This window comes from Anguilla anguilla, chromosome 9, assembly GCF_013347855.1.
Source record: "Anguilla anguilla isolate fAngAng1 chromosome 9, fAngAng1.pri, whole genome shotgun sequence".
In the NCBI taxonomy this organism is placed as follows: Eukaryota; Metazoa; Chordata; class Actinopteri; order Anguilliformes; family Anguillidae; genus Anguilla; species Anguilla anguilla.
Window position 1 is genome coordinate 25,870,093 of NC_049209.1, and position 14,226 is coordinate 25,884,318.

Here is a 14,226-nt window from a genome sequence, read left to right on the forward strand (position 1 = left end):
GCTTCCACAAGTTCAAGAGGTGTATTGCGGTTATGGATTCCATTTTTTCCCCTTATTCCCATTGTAGGCTCGTGTCAGATCACGGTGGGTTTGAGCTCGTTTATCAGATTATCACTGATCCGATCAGTGAAACGCAGCCAGCAGCACTGCCTTTTCCAACACAGAACAGAATACTGAGAGAATATTTATTGCAGATACTGTACCTGGGCACATCTCAAACACTCACTGGGTGTGTGATTTAACATTCATCGGCATCGCATCAAAAATAGCCTTGCATACCCAAAAAAGGCAACTTGTCAGGAAATGAGGAAAACAGTTTTAGTGTTATATTATATTAGACAACTTTAGTCGCATTGTGTTCTGAACAAACTTTATTAGTTGCCAAGCCATGAAACATTGACAACACACATCTGATGACGCAAGCTTTCTAATTATGCATCAATCTTTAAAACCGATGATTTAAATGAAACATTCGATGCACTACTGTGCTTATTTTTTTAATGAGGTGGAAACACATTTGTGCTGATGCATCCGTTAGCACAGATTTGACTGAATCATTAAGATGTGTGCTTACAAGTCGGCACCCATTGCTGCAGGTACTCTCTGACATGACTCTCCCCATCTCACTCCCACACACCTTTCATCACCACGACATTGGCTATCTCTGGTAAGAGAGAGGGCCAGGCAAATTACAGCACGTTTTGAATACACCCGGCTAGCTGAGCAATGCCAGTCACACAGCATACATTGTTGCAACAGTTCATCAGTCTCTTTGTGAAGGAAAAGCTTTGTTCATTTGAGCCATTCATCCTTAGCTTGATTAGCAAGAACAGCTTTGTTCTTTGTTGATCTTCAGGGAGCTTTTCAATGAATATAACCACACTGAGATTCTTATTTCTTCAGTTGAAATTATTAAAAGTATGAAACAATGTCACTCTGGGCTTTAAATGCTAAACATATCACAGATTGATAATTAAATTTTTTTTTTAAAAATAGTTTAGTATGTTTCCTACTGTACAGCACAAAATGTTTCACAAAATTAAACAATGTTAGAGAAATTAAAAACATGACAGGAGGAATTAAATTGTGACAAGAGACATTAAAGCAATGACAGGATATTGGAATTGATAAGGCATAAAAAGTAACAGAATAAAATATTAAAGCCAGCTTAAAATAATTAGAAGTATATTGTATTCAAGCCAAAAGGGAAGCTACATATTTATTTTCAGACGGAGCGGGGGTTTACTGTAGCTGCTGGATCTGCAAACTGTGTGTGACCTTGTGACGCAAAGAAAGCTAACCAGCAAGCACTTACACGCATCATGAAAGAAAAACTTCAAGGTACACACCGCGAGTCTGCAGAATAACCAAGCTATTTCTCCAGTAAGGTGTGTGTGTGAGTGCGCGCGCGTGTGTTTGTGTGTGTGCGCTCGTGACAGCAAAAGGTGCCGTTAGATTGATGTGGCAGTTAGGTTCTCTCTGTACTTTGCTGAAGGTGGCTTAACCCCACAGGTCTGTTGGGAGGAAAGTGGTGAAGTACTCATTCAGGGGAATTGTATAAATAATGGGTTCACACCTCCTTCCATTCTTTTTTCTATAGTCAATCACCACCATCTTAGGACTATGGATAATTTGTAAAGTACTATATAGGTGGGGTCAACAATACTTAGACTAAGATACAGTGTGAAAAATCAAATAATTGAAAATTTAAAAAAGATACCTCCAAGAATTAGATAAATGTTAGTGCATATACAGTGAATCTGTAAGTTGCAGTTCAGAAACGAGTGTTGTTGTGACATTTGCTGTTTCCAAAAGGGCGTTGACAGGGAAAAGCCAAAAATAAATACCACTGGTATGGGCCGTGTGTATATGTATGAGTGCGCGTGTGCATGCATGTGTGTGTGTGTGTGTGTGTGTGTGCGTGTGTGTGTTGTGTGTGTGTGTGTGTGTGTGTGTATGTGGAGAGAGATCATTTGTTGTTCCTAAAAACACCAGGCAAAAAAAGAGGAAGGGCCCAGGTCTCTCTGATGGTTGAAGACAGTCTCCATTTATAAGACAGCTAGCCATTTGCATGATGGTGCACCTGTTTTTATTGGTATACAGGGAATGAATGAGTGGATCTCAAGTCCCTGTCCAGAAGCATGGGACAGTGCTGCTTTTGTTGAGGCACTAAATGATTGTGAGCCACCTGGAATAATCCCAGTGGACCTAGCAAATTTACAGTTGTCACTACATCTCTTTTCACTGGCGCCACCTAGTGAGGAACAAAGCACACAGCAATAGGGTCAGGGCACCAGTTCCCATCTTCTTGGAATATGTTTTCAGTCTTGTTCTTAGTGAGCAGAAATGTACTTACATGCAGCCTTAAATACATGACACAAGAATGCCTCAAAATCAAGATCAGGTCTTATACCTCTTGGTCAAGGTTTTGGGCAAAAAGTGCTGACTGGGTCACTAATCCAGGAAAGAGAAAAATAAGCAAATAATATCATACAAAAATCTCTCTCAATCTCTATCTGGCAATAAGAGCCATATAGTTTTGGAAATCTAAAAACACATTTTGAATTTGGATCCAAAGAACCAAAAAATGTACAGTACAGTTCATATAAATAAATTTCAGAATTTAAGATAAAAAAATATAAATTACAAGTATGCTTGCAAACCTTTTTCTATGTTGAAAATATTTATGCTTGCAATAGTGATCCAGGGCAAATATTTATTTTGTTAAAATAAACATTGCGCCATTGCTTAACACGCGCCAAAATAAAAAAAATTTAATTAACCAATTAAAGTGGTTCACAGGGACATGCAAATCACAATAAACTGTACAACTATCTCATGCCACTCATTCGATTGATGTTGGCAGATGCTGTTTGGAAATACATTATAACCTCTCAAGTTAAGCAACTCAAGCAGATTAAAAAATCAAATGTCTTTGAGAGGCAATCTGTGTGTTCAGAGCCATTCAAGAAGACTGACATGGAGCAATGAAGGATACATGCCCACACACACACACACACACACACTCGTACACACACACATGCCCACACACACACACACACACACACATGCACACTCGCACACACACACACATGCACACACACACACATACACACACACTTACAAGAACTGTACAGTGACCAGATGCTTGTAACAAACTGGAAAGTATGACCATACTTCAGAAAAAAAATCATATTGAAAGGCCGATCCGTTAGCCTTTGTACTTGTTAGCTCAGCAAACCACAGACCAAACAAGGATGGCGTCAGAAAATGTGCACATGGCTTAAACCCCTCTCTACGTTGACATATTGTGAAAAGTACTTCACAAAGGCGATATGCAGCCAACTTCATACGTGTAAAAACAAACATGGAAAGCGGCCATTATGGCTCAGGGCATGCTCAGCATCAGAATACAGGGGCACAGGTGTAAAAAAAAAAACACAATAAGTGTCAAATGAAGGCCAAACAGTGCATAAACCCAAGATGAGAAGAAGCCGTTTGTCTTCAAACAAATTTACAGTGTTGAGGAATTTGCATTGGGTGAAAAGAGGAAGAGTGCAGTGGGAGGTAGACAGGGGGATGGGGGGGGGGGTGCCAGCGAATTGGGAGTTCACTCTCCCAGAACTGCTCGTCTAACGCAGAGGCAGTTGCTGAAAGGTAACATCTCCGCCGACCCCTCACTACTACACCCACACACACATACACACACACACACACACACACCCACTTCCCTCTCTGATACCTCGGGAAGAACCTAACACATCAGAGAGGGTCACATTGGGTCAAACAAGTAAACAGACAACACAGCCAGAATGCTTATGAGTGAGGCCAGGACTATAAGTAATCTGAGTAATCACGGAGTGAGAGCGATGTTTAATGTAGTCTCTCTCCCTCTCTTTGATAGGCAATTATGGTTTGTATGAGAAGTTGTTTAAAATCTTTTTTTTTTTGCATCTTTATTTTTATTTTGAAATATAACTGTTCAACATTTGACAAGGGCAATAGTTAAAGGCATATACAAACTTACAAAATAATTTATCTCAATATCTGAGCAAAGGAGATGTTAAAAGTTAAATCTCTTTCTTATTTCACTCTCTCTCTCTCTTTCCCTCTACCTCTATTCCCCTTTCCCTCTCTCTCTTTCTCTCTCTCTCTCTCTCATTCTCTCTCCTCTCTCCCTCTCTCCTCTCTCTCCCTCACTAGATTATAAATTCAGAGGTAATTACCTGCATGGCTTGCTCTGCGATTTGGGGGCTGGGCATGCAGGGGCCTTATGTATGCATGGGCACGCTGGCCGGCCATTAGGAGCGGCGAGAGGCGTAGTGTTTTCACTGGGAACCTGGTGAACAAACACAGGCGCACAAAACAATTGCAGAACCCTGGACCCAAACCCCAGAAAGGAATTTGTAAGGCCTCTTTGGGGGCGGGACACTAGGGAATAAGGTACATTGGTTTATGGCATCAAATTTACCTCATAACTGAGCTCAGTGGCTCATGAATATCTTCAGAAACCGCTTCTGGTCACCCCCTCAAGCACAACGTATCGGCGCGGCTTCATTAAGCGTGGAAAAGAACACAAAACTTTGAGTGGCTCAATTTCGCAAACGGCCATTTTGTCAGCAAAATAAATCTCATGAATTATTCATGCACATAAATCCCTGATAGGTGCAGGAACGGGGAACTTCTGACTCCTGTGTCCTCGGTGTGTTCTTGAAGGTTTGAACCTTCTTGACTGTTACTGTAGTAGGACACAAATTAGTTTAAATTATTATTTCCATTCACTTCATGGATTCTGATATTTAAAAGGAACTCTGACACTGAAACAATGTACAAATTGTATGTGTCTGGAAAAAGTATTGTAACAGAAACATAATTTTTGTTGTTTTGGCTCTGCACTTTCATGTGAAATAAAATAATGAACATAATGTTAAAGGGCAGACTATCAGCTCTAATTTGAGGGCATTGTATTTGGTGATTCATTTTGGAATTATCGTCTTTTTTTATACATACTCCAGAATGTAAGTATAGATGTGTTAGACTACCATAAAGAGAAGACTACACCAGCAAACCCACGGAAGGTTCACAGAAAGATGCAAACCAATGGTTAGCCTCATGAACAGAATGACCAGGTTAGACTCCCTAAAAAGTACCTTAGGGTACCGGAACAAAGACTAAAACAGTCAGATGACATGACTATTCACCTGTGCCAAAGTGATGGAAAGAGGTAAGTGTGGAAAAAGAAAGCAACTGCTCACAACCCAAAGCACCCCCCTCATTTCTGAAACATAGTGGTGGTAGTGCTATGGCTAGGGCACTCTATGGCTGCCGATGGAACTGGCTCATTTGTCTTCATTGACAATGTGATTGCTGATGGCAGCAGCAGGATGAATTCTGAAGAGTACAGAAACAACAGTTCAGATCCAAACAAATGGCACAAAACTCATTGGACAACACTTTACCTTGCATCAGGACAATGTCCCCATACTACTAAAGCAACCAGGGGGTTTTTCAGAGCCAAAAAATGAAAAGTCAATCACGTGTCCTGAGTCCGACTGAACATGCTGAAGACTGAATGCAAAACGCCCCCAAAACAGGAACTGAAGATGGCTGCAGTACAAGCCTGCAGAGCATCACCAGGGCAGTTATCCAGTGTCTGTGGGTCACAGACTTCAGGCAGTTATCGAATGCAAAGGATTTGCAACCAAGTACTTAAAATGATGACTTTATTTCACTTTATGCTAATAATTTCCAATTACTTTTGCTCTCCTAAAATGGGGGGACTAAGTATAAAAAAGGCTGTAATTCCTACACGGATCATATGAATGTAAATACTCTGAAATTAAAGCTGACAGTCTGAACTTTAACCTCATATTCTTTGTTTTATTTCAAATCGAATGTGCTTGAGTACAGAGCCAAAACAAGAAAAATGGTGTCACTGTTCCAACATTTAACCGCATGTCCTGTCCTTGATGATACATTGCCTGCGTCATGTTTGCACAGAGTACCATTTTTAAACATACTTTGCATGTGTCACGGAGCTCACTCTTGCCTGCTTTGAACCTGTACTGTGCTCTGCACTGTATTTGTGTCTTCTAATGCTTTTCCAATCAAAATGAACATAGGTGTTTGTACACAGATTTACTGGCCATTCAATTTAGTGGCCAAAACCCAGATAAAAATGTTTCCATTTGCTCTGTTTTGGGGATATTGTTGGGTCAGAGTGCATTTTCTCTTGGCGCCTGCTCGATGTACACGACAACTACTGAAAATGGGGAGTCGTCATCAAAAAGATGCAGACCTCAGGGCTGCGCCCCTGTCTGACATCATCAAATCGCCCTACCTCAGTGAACCGGCCCCCTGCCCAGAGGGAGCGTTTATTCTGCCCATAAACGCAGCAGGAAGTACAGAATTCGATGGCAGCACAAGCAAGAATGACCTTTTGTGTCGAGAGCTTTTTTTTTTCCGAAGATTTATTTTCTCAGGTGTGACAGCAACAGTAGCAGGTTATCTACCCCAGACATGAAACTTTATGCATTCATTTTTTTTTTTTTACAAATCATTAATGAGTAACTGAGAATGAGAGAAGTCAGCATATTTCCCTGTACCAAAGACACCAGTGCCCAGTGTTGTACTGAATGAACAAGACAAGGAGGAGTGAAAGCCACAGGTAGTACACTCCATATTTACTGCATATGATCATAATGCAATAAGGCTACAATCAGCACTTCAGGCATATGACCCTTAAATAAAGTTGTTTCACTATAACAGAACTTAAATGCATCTTCCGTCACTTTAAATATAATTAAAGAAAATATCTGCTTATTAATATTCTAGAATGAGAACTGTTGACTCTGATGAACAGATGGGCGTAGGAGTGCATAATTATCATCTTAAAATGACAGTGTGTACACACAGTTCTCTAATTATAGCCTGGCAGTTACATCATAGAGAAAAGCATAACAAAAATAGAGTAGCTAATATTTTATAATGAGCTTTGTGAATAACTCGAAGCAAAGGGTCAAGTTAATTTCATATGAACAATCTTTCCTTGAGTCATGACTGGGAGGAAGTTTATCTGATAAATCAGTTCATGTTACATTCAGAAGACAAACACTGCGGCAGTGGAAGAAGGAAATGGTACAGGGCATGAATCATCTAGAGCCATTCACTGAGACAAAAGAACAGCAGTTAAATTGATCACAACAAAAGGACTGCAGTTAATACCTGCTCAAGTTTACCGTACAGCTCTATCAATATGGATCTTACAATTACTGTTTCATATATACGTATGTGTGTGTGTGAGTGTATATACTGTATGAAATATGAGTGACATTATCCACCTCAATAAAGTAGTAAGCAACCAGAGCAACTATAAACTACAATATGCATACGAAAAGAACTACATGTCAGTAATCTGTAATGACACAACCATTTTTTGTCCGCTGAGCTTTTCCCGTTCCCCAGCATCCGTTTTTTCGACAGGTCTTCAGACTTGGACAAGCACCTGGCCCCGTGCCACCTAATGTTAAATCCAGAGTTATCTATTATTACATGAGTAAAGAGAAAGGCTTCACACTCAATCAACCACAGTGTCTGTCCTGTCTAACTCTGACAAGTTTAAGCCCCTGCAGTTACCTTGTGCTCTGCCGCGGTCACACAGATATTAAATAAAGATACGTCACACCGGCCAGTGTATCCAGTGTTCCAGTTGCAAAGATGAGCATCTGTATGAGATTGGCACAGCTATTTGGGTGGCAAGCCTGTTGGCATGTCTGTATGAAATGTTAAATATGGGTGTCAGTGTTCTGAATCAGGAGGGCATAACAGGCAGGGTTCTATGCTGTGCAGGTATCTAATGAGAACAAACAGAGAGAACAGAGAAGAACAGAGGAGGGAGGATGCGGTGATGTGCATTTCTGTCTCTAGGTGGTACACTTCTCTTAAGGCCATATTAGGGGATGTTACACAACAACGGGCATGCGAGACTCACACAGCAATAATCAACACACACAGCCAGACAGAACATGTAAACATACAACATGTATGACACATAAAACGTTTTCATATATTACAAACATTAAGAAAAATATACCGTATGTGACCTTCGTAGATTTCTGTGTTTTGGTTAATGTACTTCACAATACATTACGTGGATATTTAAACACACATATTTGGAGCCCCAATGCAGTCAGTGGACCGAGAGTGCAGTACATTTTGTACAAAGAAAAGACTTGAAACTTCCTGATGCTCTGAATTTCTAAAGAAATAGAAAATAGGGACACGAAAGAGTGTTGCAAGCCAGGTCTGGATGAGTCAGCAGTTGTTTAATGCTTTCCATGTGGCAAGACGCTTCTTTTCCCCGGTCCGGATTAGGCATAACTGGGCCGGGTTAACTCACAGTAAGGAGTTCCCCAGGGGTCAGGCTGGCACGGTTTCGATCAGCGTTTCGGGATGAGCACGAGTGCCAAAAAAAGTGCCCAGATCATCAAGTTACCCATCGCGCACCCCCTCCCCCTGCCTCCCCCCTGCAGAGCGAACTCTGCCCTCCGCGCCTCCTCCGTCTTCTCCATTTTCACGCTCCTCTGATCACCGCTCCTCAATGAATTCATGAGCACATCTCTGTCTCTGGCACGCCACATTAACCCCGGGTTCCAGAGTCATCCTGACGGAAAAAGGGCCCTCGCCGCTGTCACAGCGCGCGGCATCGAGCCGACCCCAGCGCGTCCGCGACCTGGCCCTCCGCTCCTCCGCCCCTCCGCCCCTGCTCAACTCTTGCTCCATCCTCCACCTGCATTTCAACACAGGGCTAAAGCGGATTCAGCCACATGCTCCTCACTTTCTGCTCCACTGAACACTCCCCCAACCCCCCACCCCAGCAACCCCCACTCCCTCTCCTCCGCGTGCCAGAGAGGCAGGTATTCAGCAGAAGGAGGAAGGAGAAAACACACGCCCCTCCCACCCCCCCACATCCCACCACCCACCTGGGACTGCTATGTAGGTGCACTACATACCACCAACATACTACGTACTGCACCACCTACTCCGAATGAGCTCGCACCCCTAAACTCAGGGCACACCCCAAATCCCCTTCCCCTCCCCTCGGCCTGCTCCCTGTGGCCTCACAGACCTTGAGTGGAGAAGAAACCTGGTTCATCCTAACAGAGATAAAAGATCATTTTTACAACATTTTACAATGAACAATCTGACCTCCAGAGGTTATCTCCGCATAGTCCTCTTCCACCTCCTTTGTTACCTAGCTGGCTCCTGAGTAACACCTCCAATCAAAAACCCATCTCTCCGTTCATACATAGTCTAATAAATGAATATTTGAGTTTAATTATTTCAAGAGAAATCTTCCAACTCTATTCGCAGGTACAGAAGGCATGAAATCATGTAATGCAGCTAGTACACTGCAAAAAAAGTCTGTATTAACAAGTTTGTTAGTCTTGTAATGAGACTTCAAATCTTTCAAACTTCAAACTTTTTTCTCTCAAATAGAAAAGACAGAGATTCAAAACCCAATTACTATATAAATATGCTTGAGTTGAGCACATTTAATTCCCTGTTGATTTTATCTCAAGTAGCTTGTTTTAAGTTATTGTTTGCTTGACAAGTGAAATTCTCACCTGATTGGCAAATCTTGAAATGAGTCAAACAGTCTGACCTATCAGGCAACATTTTGTTTTATTTAGCAAAAAAAAAAAAACATAAATAAGATTTTATGTATAAATATTATACTATATTTGAGATTGATTTATTTTTTGGTTCTTGGAGTGTAACCTTCTTTAGCAAACAAACCATAGGGAAAGTTTGCGTAGATGCATTAGTTTGCATCGATGAAAGATGCATTTAACAGCCCTGCTATCCAGTACGTGGTACTGGACTCCAGCCGACTCCAGCCGACTCCAGCCAACTCCAGCCAACTCCAGCCAACTCAGCCAACTCAGCCAACTCCAGACAGCTAGACTTTATCACACATTGCTGTCTCTGACTTTTCTAGCCATCATATACAAGACAGGTCACACCGAACAATGAAAAACGAGACAATGAGAACGCTGTTGCCACTGGTGACTGTTACCCTGCGCGACAGTGCAGACTGAGCCCACCTCCCTCATGGTTTGAGGAGAGCTTTGCTTCACTCCACAGAGCTCCACACTCACAGAGCAGTTGCGCAAGGCCACATCTCCCTCCACAAGCAGGACACCTCCCCGAGGCCCAGGTTTGTAAAGGTGGGTGCTTATCCACAAGGGGATGCTCTTTTTACAGGAAGAATAAAAAATTCAGCAAGGGGACCCTGTCAAATACAAAAGTTCCAGGCAGCGCTTTTATCATTACCTATACAAGAAGGGATCAACAACCTGTGATCAAGGGACCGGTTGTTGGCGTGTAGCAGTGCTGTACAGGTGTCTTCGCCACACCCAGGTAAAGAGCACGGCGCCTCGGCCGTAGCCCCTCCCCTCACACCCCGACACGCCCCGGCTGTTGTTCGGAATGTCGCAGGAATCAAAGGAGGGTGCTGCAGTCGCAACGAGCCCTTGTCACATGCAGAGTTCACAGATTATGGCTTTACAATCAACTAATTGCCTTATCCTTGACAGCAGCACATGGGAAGATCATAAAAAAGGGCCAGCAGAGAGGAAAATGAACCACAAAATGGAGAGCGTGTGTGAGCATGTGTGTGTGCATGCGTGTGTATTGGGGTGAAAAGTCTCCGTAACAAACAGCCTTATACAGGGAGTGCAGGTAGCTGTACAAAGAAGCAGCTGACGTTCATTGTTAAAGTGTTGAACATCAGGGTAACACCAGATATTGCAGTCCACGGCCAGTCTGGTCCAGTCTTCTAACCACTACACATACCATGATTGAAAATTGCCCATAGTACAGTGACTTGCCCTATCCTCATCACCTGGTAGAAAAGTTTAAATATTTTGATGTTGACGTTACACAAGTGTCTTGGATGGCCAAAAAATGTTGCAGTGAAAATATTTTCAACAATATGATTTATTTAATTTTCGCTGAATGCCCCTTTAGTGTAGTGTAGGTTTCAGCATAATAGAATATATGGTTGTTGAGACCACAGACTCTTGTCCCATGCAGGGGACAAATATGAATTGCTGGGTCTTAGGAGGACATGTTACAGGGGTCCCAATCAATACTGTACTACTGCCACTCCGATACAAAATGCACACAGGCACTTCTCCCTTTAAAAGAAACTCTCTGAACCAAATGTCCATATTGCCTTCAACAAACAGAGCACACCGCAAGCTACTGTACAGTTCCCACAGAAAAATAAAGTTTGAAGTCTGCACTAAAGACAAACACCAGAGATGTCACAAAACAAACAAATATTTTGACATAAGTGCAAACACACACACTTTCTTCAAACCCATCTAGCACTCAGCGGAAGGTAAATTCTCTGCAGTAATATGCAGAGTAGAGTGTATTTTTTGGGCCGACAGTGTATTATAATGCATGGGGAACTGGTCTTCTCCATCAGAAGTGTCATTGGACCCTTGAGTACGGTACTTCATCCAAATTTCTACAGCCACAAAAAAAAAAAAAAAAAAAATCATCTCCTGCTGTATAAATGGATTGTATATATTAAACAATGAATGCTGGCCTGACCAAGTCAACCTGGATAAATTTGCTAATGGCTTTAACAAAATATTTGAGCCTGTTTACCTTCTCCCAGAAGAGGAAGAGTAAATGAGGCACTCCCTCACTGTGGGAGGCAGTCAGGGTTTCACATCCCCTTCAGTAACCTTTGACCTTCCGTGCAACCTCTGCTGACCACCCCCACACACGGAGAAATGAGATCCGCAGCAATATGTCAATATCGCAGATTTTTACAGCCCCTTTAAGGTTTTATTCCCAAAACTTTATTTGCTTTCTCTTTTACACATTTCTTTTATTGTCACTGCTGGGCCATAAAGGCCTTATCAGGAGGATATCTGCCATCTTTTCACAAGTCACAAGTAGGTGTTTTTTTTTTCTTTTACACAAGAGTGAAGTGTCACACGATTCCAAATTCTACCTCACCCAGTCGCCTTGTTAAAGTTTTCCACGACATTGTCGACAAAACCCATGGCGCTACTTAAACAACACGGGAAGGTTCGACTGGTGCGGATACGAATCGCGAACGTGCGTCCGCGTTCTCCGCGCCGAGCCGCCGGACCGCTGCGGCGCGCCCCCTCTCCAGCGCGAGACCGCGGGACGGGTCAGGCTCCGAGACTTCCTGCAGCACCGCCATTACGAAGCCGGGCAATTAACCGCACTGAATCACTGCCCTCCCTTCATTCCAAGGAAACCAATTCAAACAAATGGCTCTCGGGGCTGCCCGAAACGGCCCAGGCGTGACGGTCACAGGGCCTTGCGGTTCTCAGCACAAGGGCACAGCACCCCCCAAGGCCTCATGGGAAACGTAGAGGTCCACGTGAGCGGGCGCTAAGCGTCATAGCACAACTTCTCCTCACGCAAAATTGTTCGTTAGCTCAGGTGAGATCGCTCACAAACACCAAGGCAGATACGTGACAACAATCGTACTGCCCTGTAGCCTTCTCATGTCAAGCTGCTGAAGCAGATGTGGGCTTGAATAGTATTTTTATAGGAGAGCTCTTGAGATAACCAGGTCGGTGCCTGAAGAGGTGCTGGCTGACCAGTAGGGAGCACTCTTCCATGTGGACTAAAATATAAATTCCAAGCACAGGAATAGGGTCACTGTGATGACCTCCCTCACACTGGTTTTTCAAGATCCCATGGGATGTAAAAAGAGAAAAGAAACAGGAGAATTAATCCGGATGTCTGGACCGATTTGCCATAAAACTGGCTTTCCATGCCTGGTTGCTTAATCAACCCCTACATCTGATTGTGTGCACCTTCACCCAGTCCTCACACCACTTTCCCCTGCCGTGGCACCAGTACCTCTCCAGCGATATCGACACAAGCAGCAGGATAATCTTTAACTCCAGTTGGGTCCAGGGGGAATCCCTTTCCAGCTGCTCATAGTGGACTGCCGGCTCACTGGTTACTCGCTGGTTACCAGAATTACCTGCTCCAGGTTTGCAAAAAGTATTGAAGCGCATTAAAGCAATTCCAGGTAAACAAAGGTCTTGGCTCATTGTCGTGAGAATTTATATATATACACACACACACACACACACACTTACGCATGCATGCACACACTCATTATTCCCACCATGACTGCACATGCACAAGATATTTTTTCCAATTAATCTCATATTTCATATTTATAAGATTGCAAGTTATTATAGGCCTGAATACTTCAACATAGCAAAGAGATCAAGCAGATGGACCAGCCTGTGTCTATTTTTCAATATGAATTACAGGTTCCCCAGTGTAAATAACCAAAGCATCTAAGCGACCTGCAGACTGAAATTAATATTTCCATTCTCCGGTCCTGAAGGCCTCGCTATTTCATCACAACTTCCATCACAAATAAACATGTATACTAACAGCTATTTAAAAAAAAAACCATTTCACTCTGTATCGTGCTAAGTTTAAAGCTGTCCTTGGTGTCAAGCGCAAAGATGGAAATATGTTACGGGGGACGGGCTTATCAGCTCAAAGCAATACCTGCATCCATATGACTGCAATAGGAAAGGAGGTAAGGGGGGATGACTCACAAAGAGACGCTCCATACACACCGAGCAGGTTCACGCCACGGCATTATCAACTTACATAACCCTGAGGATGGGGAAAAGAACACGATCACAACACGGCACATCTTATCACACCGCCGGGGGCTGTAAAAGAACAAAAGCCGCTGGCTGCCGGGGCGCAGTGGGTATTGGAATCAGGGCGATTAGATAGAGGACTAATGGGGGCGGAGAGTGAGGGCAGTGGAAGCTAAAAAACAGAGTCCGGCACGGAGACGCGTTCTGAAGCGGGGCTATTATTCCGGGAGGCGCGCGATGAGTAACGCTCGGGTGTTTATCCCGAATCGCAGTGTCCCGGGCAGAACAGAATCGAGAACCACAATATAATTTAATGGTGCACAATAACCGGCTATTGGCATGTTTATGACCAGAAACAAGCCTGTTTTATACGGGGCAGTTTTTTTTTTAAAACTAATGCTGTTTTATTTTCTGCCTTGGTGCAGATATGGAGAGAGAAACTAATTCAACCACAGTTCTGGGGTTTCTATGAAAATGTAAACAGAAATGTTCAAGAGTAAATATATTGACAGCGCTTTGTCATTTTACTGCT

General features: G+C 43.0%; 1 long non-coding RNA gene across 1 annotated transcript; it reads right to left on the reverse strand.

Moving 5' to 3' along the window:
* Positions 1 to 1,964: 1,964 nt before the first annotated feature.
* LOC118235532 lies at positions 1,965 to 5,068 on the reverse strand. Its single transcript, XR_004766871.1, has 3 exons — positions 4,472 to 5,068; positions 4,227 to 4,339; positions 1,965 to 2,454 (listed from the first exon to the last, which is right to left on the reverse strand). It is a non-coding gene; the product is annotated as an uncharacterized LOC118235532 (long non-coding RNA).
* Positions 5,069 to 14,226: the final 9,158 nt, after the last annotated feature.